Source organism: Nomascus leucogenys, chromosome 1a, assembly GCF_006542625.1.
Source record: "Nomascus leucogenys isolate Asia chromosome 1a, Asia_NLE_v1, whole genome shotgun sequence".
Lineage (NCBI taxonomy): Eukaryota > Metazoa > Chordata > Mammalia > Primates > Hylobatidae > Nomascus > Nomascus leucogenys.
This window is the reverse complement of record NC_044381.1, coordinates 61551849-61560120: the sequence shown is the minus strand read 5'-3', so window position 1 is coordinate 61560120 and position 8272 is coordinate 61551849. Positions and strand designations below refer to the sequence as shown.

At 41.5% G+C, this 8272-nt stretch overlaps 1 pseudogene; it reads left to right on the top strand.

Annotated features, from left to right (window-relative positions):
* Positions 1 to 5018: 5018 nt before the first annotated feature.
* On the top strand, positions 5019 to 6326 carry LOC100580946 (annotated as a pseudogene).
* Positions 6327 to 8272: the final 1946 nt, after the last annotated feature.

Genomic DNA, 8272 nt, shown 5'->3' with positions numbered 1-8272 from the left:
AGAATTGTTTGAACCTAGGAGGTGGAGTTTTCAGTCAGCCAAGATCACACCACTGCACTCCAGCCTGCATGACAGAGGGGACAGAGGGAGACTCTGTCTCGAAAAAAATAACAATAATAATAATTAATTTTAAAAAGATTTTTGGCCGGGTGCAGTGGCTCACACCTATAATCCCAGCACTTTGGGAGGCCAAGGCAGGCGGATTACCAGAAATCGGGAGTTCGAGACCAGCCTGACCAACACGGAGGAACTCTACCAAAAATACAAAATTAGCCGGGTGTGGTGGCGCCTGCCTTTAATCCCAGCTACTCAGGAGGCTGAGGCAGGAGAATCACTTGAACCCGGAAGGTGGAGGTTGTGGTGAGCTAAGATCCTGCCACTGCACTCCAGCCTGGGCAAGAAGAGTGAAACTCCATCTCAAAAAAAAAAAAAGTTTTTAACAAATACCATGTAGTACTATGTAGTTGTTTAAAATTTCCCAAAGCAGTAGGCTTTGGAGAGAGTAGCAGGGAAACTTACATTTCGCAGCATTCTCTTTTGTACATGTACCATTTAACTTTTGTACTGAATGTATGTATTGCTTAATTTAAGAAATACATATATTATTTTATTTATTTTTTGAGGCAGGGTCTCACTCTGTTGCCCAGGCTGGAATGCAGTGGTGCAATCATGGCTCACTGCAGCCTCAACCTCCTGTGCTCAAGCGATCCTCCCACCTCAGCCTCCTGAGTAGCTGGGGTTACAGACATGTGTCACCATGCCCAGATAACTTTTTTTCTTTTTTCTGTAGAAATGGGGTCTTGCTAGGTTGCCCAGGCTGGTCTCACATTCCTGGGCTCAAGTGATCCTCCTGCCTCGGTCTCTGAAAGTGCTGGGATTACAGGCATGAGCCACTGCGCCTGGCCAAATATGTGAATTTTTAAAAATGAAAAGTAAAACTAAGATTGAAGTAGTAACAATTGCCAACACTTAATGTGGTGGTTATTCTATAGGCCAAACATTGTTCCAAGAGATTTATTGAATCAACTCATAAAATTTTCACAAAAATTAAATGGAAAAAGACTATTACTATTTTAATTGCACAAAGAGAGAAACCAAGGTCCACAGAAGTTAAATAACTAGGTTGGATTCCAGGCCAAATAAAGGACATTAGTGGGACAATTGGAAAGATTTGAATAACGTTTGTTGATTAGATCAGGGATCTGCAAACTTTCTTTGTAAAGGGCCAGAGAGTAAATATTTTAGGCTCTGTAGACCAAACGGTGAGAGAACCTCGGCAGGTCTCTGTCACAAGCAGTAAATTCTGCATGTGCAGCACAAAGCAGGCACAGATGTGTGAACAAATGAGCATGCTGAGTTCTGATAAATCTAATGTATGAACATTGAAACATGAATATCATATAACTTTCATGTGTTAAATAGTGCTTAACTGGCTGAGTGCAGTGGCTCATGCCTGTAATTCCAGCACTTTGGGAGGCCGAGGCCGCTGGATCACTTGAGGTCAGGAGTTCGAGACCAGCCTGGCCAACGTGATGAAACCCTATCTCTATAAAAATTAGCCAGGCATGGTGTCACACGCCTGTAATCTCAGCTACTCAGGAGGCTGAGGCATGAGAATCGTTTGAACCTAGGAGGCAGAGGTTGCAGTGAGCCACTGCACTCCAGTCTGGGCAACAGAGCAAGAAGAAAGAAAAGGAAGGAAGGAAGGAAGGAAGGAAGGAAGGAAGGAAGGAAGGAAGGAAGGAAGGAAGTAGAGAGAAAGGAAAGAGAAAGAGAGAAAGAAAAAAGGAAAGAAAGAAGAAAGAAAGAAAGAGAAAGAAAGAAGAAGGAAGGAAGGAAGAAAGAAAAAGAAAGAAAGAAAGAAAAAGAAAAAAGAAAGAAAGAAAGGAAAGAAAGAGCTTAACTATCTAAAAGCATTCTTATCTAGGGGGCCCTGCAAAAATAGATGGTGGGCTGGATTTGACTGAGTCTCAGGCCACAGTTTGCCACCCCCTGGGTAAGATAACGGTATTGGTCATCACACTCTGGTTATGTAAGAGAATGTCCTTGCTTTCAGAAAATACTACACACGAAAATATTTACAGTGAAAAAGTCATTCTGTTTCTAACTTGTCTGCCAAGTGGTTGTCTAGACTCTGCTTGTGACAGCTCCCTTGATGAGGAACTCATTTTATTAAGTGGCTTATTTTCTTACAGGACAACGTAAAAAATTATTTATCAGATAAAATATATATATACTTCCATGTTAGACAAATGCTAGAATAAGTACAATTATTTTAAAGTGAATGAAATTGGCCTTTTGATAACAAGACTAAAAAATTGGCGTTTTTCAAATGTAAGGTGAGATTGCAAGCAGGCCAGCCAATGTTTAACTAGTACTCCACCTAGTGGCCAAAGCTTGAATGAACGACTGTGGAATGACCAGTCTCCCTCCAAAAGGGCCAAGGGCAGAGGAAAAAATAATTAAGTTTATTTTGACAACCAGTAGACTAGAAATTCATGATTTTAAATGTACAAAAAAAGTAGGTGATTATTTTTCTAGCAAGACGCTGGACATATTTTTTCTTATGTGAGGAAAATAATTTCCTAAGTTGAACCCAAATTCTACAATAGATCAGTTGTAAATAAAATTATATTCTCAATGCAAACAAATATTGCTTACTTAATTCCTTCATGAAGACAATTTTACAAGGAAAAAAACACAAAATTATGAACTTCCAAATGGCTTGCTTGAATCACCTCAGCTCCTTAAGATAAAAGGCAAAGATTTGTCCATTGGAAAGGTATCTCTAACTTGTGGAAATATGAGAAAATAATGAATGTCCATGAACATATTAAATTTAACCTAGGAACTTTCAATGTAATTCAAAGCATTTTACATATTCACTAAATATGAAATTCAACAACACTGCTTACAGTTGGCCAATTATTTTAGATTCCTATGGACACATACATGATTCAAACCACACAGCTTGCTCTAGCTTATGTAAACCAACTACAAGTTAATGGGCATCACACCCTCTTCCAGGATTACATAGTCAGGTGAAATCATCAGCGGGGAAATTGGGCAGATGGTGCTATAATGGTTCCATGACAGGTGTTAAGAGTCAAGGCTTGGAAATCTAGAATCTCAGGTTTGGAAGGGCACTCTAAACATCACCTTGCTTGGCCAGATGACTGATCTTTGAATCCCTTTTTTGACATTTCCAGCAATGAATATTCAATCTCGTTTAAGCCCTGAGAGTGATGGGCAGCTCAAGACTATGTCCCAAGGTTCTTTCCATTCTTGCCAAGTTGGAAAATCTCTTGAGCAGCCAAAATTGTTCTTGCAGACTTTCACCTCTAACCCGCTGGTACCCCTTTCAAGAACAAGCCTACCATGTCTGCATATGAAAGTCTTCACATATTTGAAGATAACTACTATGTCCCACTGAAGCATTTGAAAAAATCTGGATGAAGCATTTTTAGTTCTTCATATCTCACTGTTTTATTATCTACTTAAACCTTTCATTCTTTTCCACATTGGTCTATTAAGTCATGCATCTACTCATCAATATTTTCATTAGTATTTATAGATCCAACTGGTGGAGTTTTCTTCTACCTCTATTGAATTGCATGTTCCTGAAGTAAGTCCATCCTTTTAACCCACTGAAGTCTTCGGATCCAGAATTTTTCTATGCCTACTAGATTTGTATCATTTCAAGTTTGAGTCTATCTCTGTTCATCCATAGGGAGCAGTCACTAGAATTTTCCCAAGCTTTATTTAATCCTTATAACAACCTGTTATTAAGTGAAGATATCTTGAAAGTGATAGTGATTGACAGTCAGGCAATAGTTAATCCATTTTATAGAGAAAATAAAAAGCAGGTGGCCAAGTGAGTCATTCAAAGATGGTGTCCAACGAACCATGACTCTCAGTTTTCATGCCTACTCCCAGAGTGGTCCTCTTTTACATTAAACCTGGGCTTGACCTGTGGCTCAATTGGTGACATTGTCTAGGTTGAATGCGATTTTTTTTTTCTTTGAGATGGAGTCTTGCTCTGTCGCCCAGGCTGGAGTGCAGTGGCGTGATCTTGGCTTGCTGCAACCTCCGCCTCTGGGGTTCAAGCGATTTTCCTGCCTCAGTCTCCTGAATAGCTGGGAATACAGGCACATGCCACCATGCCCGGCTAATTTTGTGTGCATGTGTGTGTGTGTGTGTTTTTAGTAGTAGACATGGGGTTTCACTGTGTTAGCCAGGATGGTCTCGATCTCCTGACCTCATGATCTACCTGCCTCGGCCTCCCAAGAGTGTGATTTTTAATTGCCTTTTGAGTCAAATCTTTCAGCTGGTAATAGATGAAACTTATGTCCTCCTTGCTAAGAAATGATGAACACAACCACAATACTAAACAATGGTATGAATGAAGCAGAACTGGAAATTATTTTGTGGGCAAAATGTAAATTAGAGCACGTCTGAATGTTTTATTCAATCAGAATATATCCCAATGTTAAACTTAGAAAGTGAATAAAGCATATTAAATTGATTTGTCTCTGCAAATTTTAGAGTGTATGACTAGATTTGTACATATCTGAAGAGTCATTAACAGTGCCATTCAATCCAATTATATAAATTTTACAGGCATCTTGCTGTGACAATAATTGAACACAACTATTTTGCTTCCCTAAAATTATTATATCTTTAAGTCAATAAAAATATTTTCACATTTTAAATTCATGGGGACTTTTTTCTGCCCATAAAGAGAAGAGATTAATAAACATATTGATAATCCTTGGAAGGAATTTGTCTTTAAAGGGAAAAAAGGTATCTGATTTGCCTCTATTTTATTTGAAGACAGAGCTGAGTTTGCCTGAAGGCATGTAGAAATTTACAGCTCCTGGATCAAAGAGAGGTCATGATGTAATCAGGACTCCTTGATGCAAGTAACAGCAACTGACTGGGGCTATCTAAAATCAGCTCTCCACTTCCAGAGGACATGCCAGTACTGAATGCCTGTTCTATCACTGGGTACCATAACCATGTGGTACACGGTGAAAGATACTAACTGCTCTTCAGCCCTGGTCCCTGGGCATTGGATTAACCAGCTTGGGTCATGTGCCCCCACCTCCATGATGGGCGTGAAGGAGGAAGACTTCATCCTGATATTCCTTGGTAAGAGTTGAGGTACCACATCCCACTGACACAACACAAGGTGGAGGATTCCTGCAAATTAAAAAAGGGGGGTTGGATGTGGGGACAGCCTGAATAAAATAAAAGCTGTTTACAATATTCCTCTCTACAGTGCTGGTGGTTTTGACTTAAGGGCTCTGCTCTGACCTACATCTCCCAGAACAACATTTTTGTTCTTCACATAAACTGTCCTGCCCCAGTGTTTCTTCCTGCCCAGGCCTGTCCCATTATATTACCTAAGTATTCATGATTCATCACTAACTCTTCCTCTCCCCCCACCGCCCCCCCCACCACCACCACTACTATCTCCTTCCACTTCCAGTTGGATTTTTCTCCCTAAGTCGTGGGAAATTCATCACTGGTGTATGAAGAAGGAAGCAGAAGAATAGAAAGGAGTGAGGCAGGGGCTATCTGCGGAGGAGAATTCTTGTTCTCACTGGCAAGACTGAAGCAGGAGTGATATGTGTTCTAATGCCCATGATAGGAAATCTGAGTGCAGGTCACTGCAGCTCTCAGCTCCTGCAGTGCAGCCACTGCCTGCCCCATGAGCTTCCCAGACCGTGTCCAACCTCGAGCGCACCTTAATTGCCATGAAGCCACACGGTGTGCAGTGGGGCCTTCTGGGCAATGTCATGAGGCACTTTGAGCTGAAGGGATTCCACCTTTGGGCCTCTGAGGAACACCTGAAGCAGCGCTACCCTGAACTGAAAGACTGTCCGTTCCTCCCTGGGCTGGTGAAGTACATGAACTCATGGCCATGGAGGAGGGACTGAGTGTAGTGGAGACAGGCCGAGTGATGCTTGGGGAGACCAATCCAACGGATTCTAAGCCAGGCACCACTGGTGGTGACTTCTGCATTCAGGTTGGCAGGGACATCATTCATGGCAGTGACTCAGTAAAAAGTGCTGAAAAATAAATCAGCCTATGGTTTATAGCTCCATGTCCCCAAATACCCTCAGCCCTGGGAAACCAAGACAGTTGATGGCACTAAATATTTCCAAGGTCAGAGTCTGTAGGTGGAAAAAACTTAACCTGAAGAGCTGGTTGATTACAAGTGTTGTGCTTATGACTGGGCCTATGAACAAGAGGTGGACACAGCAGCAGTCTCCATCAGCACCGCTTGGAGTGTCCCTGGACACGGCTCTTCATTCCATTGACTTGGAAGCAACAGGATTGATCATTCTTTTCTGAAGGATATTTACCAATAAAGCCTTTGGAAACTGGAAACAAACAAACAAAAAGGAATCTGAATGCATATGTGATGTAAATGGGTCAAAGATGGGCCCTGTTTCTTGGTCCTCATGTGTTCACTTCTTCGCAGCAGGCTAGGACCATGAACTCAAAGCCCACCAGCACCAATTAAAATTTTTACACATATTACTTTAAATATAGCCCCAATAAGCCTATTTTTAGACAATTAGAGCCTGACTTCTTTGCACACCCCACAAAACTGCACCCAACACCTGCTAGCCATATATAAGATACATCCTGTAGCTACTAAAAACCCCAACAGACCTGCTGCTCTTCAGAACTCTCTGACCCAGAAACTCCCCACCTTGCTGCTGAATGACATTGCCTAGACCCGTGTACCCCCTCTCCCATTTTCCTCTCCACTCAGAGCTCCCTTGCCCTCTTCCCTTCCGGGTGGTGGCCCCATGCCCACAGCTCTCTCTAGACCAGCTCTTGGTAGGAGGAACTTCCTTTCTTTCTTATGCAACCCTGTCAGAGCACTATTGAATAAGCTTGTTGTGCAATACTGCCATCTCATCTTTTCCTTAATCAGTCCTGAAATTTACAAACTTACCAGAGTACCTGTCTTATCTTAACCATGATCCAGGACTAAATTTCAATTATATCAAGGATTAATTAGGCTTCTGTGAACTAATCTGGAAACATAACCATCAGATATATGTCGTGTCTTCAACTATCTTGGTTTCCCAGGACTGAGAGTATGTGGGGACGTGGAAATTTTAGTACTAAAACTGGGAAGGGGCGCAGGCAAATCGCAATGAATTGATCACCCTAGGAATAACTGTTTCTAATAGCTGCACCCCCAATGACTGATTTCAAGTCAACTTAGAACCTTTGGAAACAGACTGTTGGAAAGTATTTGCGCTCACTTTACTCAACGCAATCCAGCTTTTAAGTACGGCAGATATGTATATCTTAATATGATTTTCTGAGAGCTTCTCCTGGAAATCTTTATGTTCAGTAATATTTTATACAGACCAAAGCTGGGATACCAAGGACATCAAGAGAATATTCATGACTTGGCTAAGAGTCAAAGAAAGATTTTATAGTGACCCAAGAAAAGAGCCGATAAATAGCCAGAGTCTTTCTTTAGAAATTCTTCTTTAAAAGCTTATTTCTGGTTTCTGGTCAAAATTTACTCCAGGAAGACTAGACAGGCCACGCTGGCCAAAAGCCCAGTTGTCAGGGCAGCTGCCCTTGAAGTTGGGAGAAATTTTACTAACAATAAAGTTCCAGGGTCAGAATCTGCAGGTGGGAAAAACTCATGGTTGAAAATTGCCAATAAAAGACAAGTTCAGTGGTCTGTGCCTGAAATCCCAGTGACTCAGGAGGCTGAGTTTGGAGGATCGCTTGAGTTTAGGAGTTCATGACCAACCTGGGCAACATATTGAGACCCTGTCTCTAAAAAACAAAAAGAAAAAGAAAAAAGAAAATTGTAACAAACACCAATGAAATCAAACTGAGTCATGCATATCAATTTGGGTGAAGCTTTCAGGAATCTCTAAATCTATTTTCTTCGTAGCCAGGAAAAACAGCAACAACAACAAAACCTTATAGGGGTGGACTTGTTCTCTAAATTTAAACTCCTTGGTTAATATGCTTTTAGCAGGAGATCATCTGAATCTGTTAAAAAGGCACACTTCTCATGATGTTTGTGTTAGTTTGGGTTCTCCCCAAAAACAAAGCCTGAGAAAAGAACTGAGGTGTAGAACATGGGAGGCGATCCCAGGAAACAGGAGAAAGGGAACTGGAAGAACGAGCAGGGAAGGAGAAAATCAATATAAGGAAGGGTACATTATCAGGGTTGCTGGCATGGGCAGTGTGGGCTCAGTTCTCTCAGGAACACTGAAAA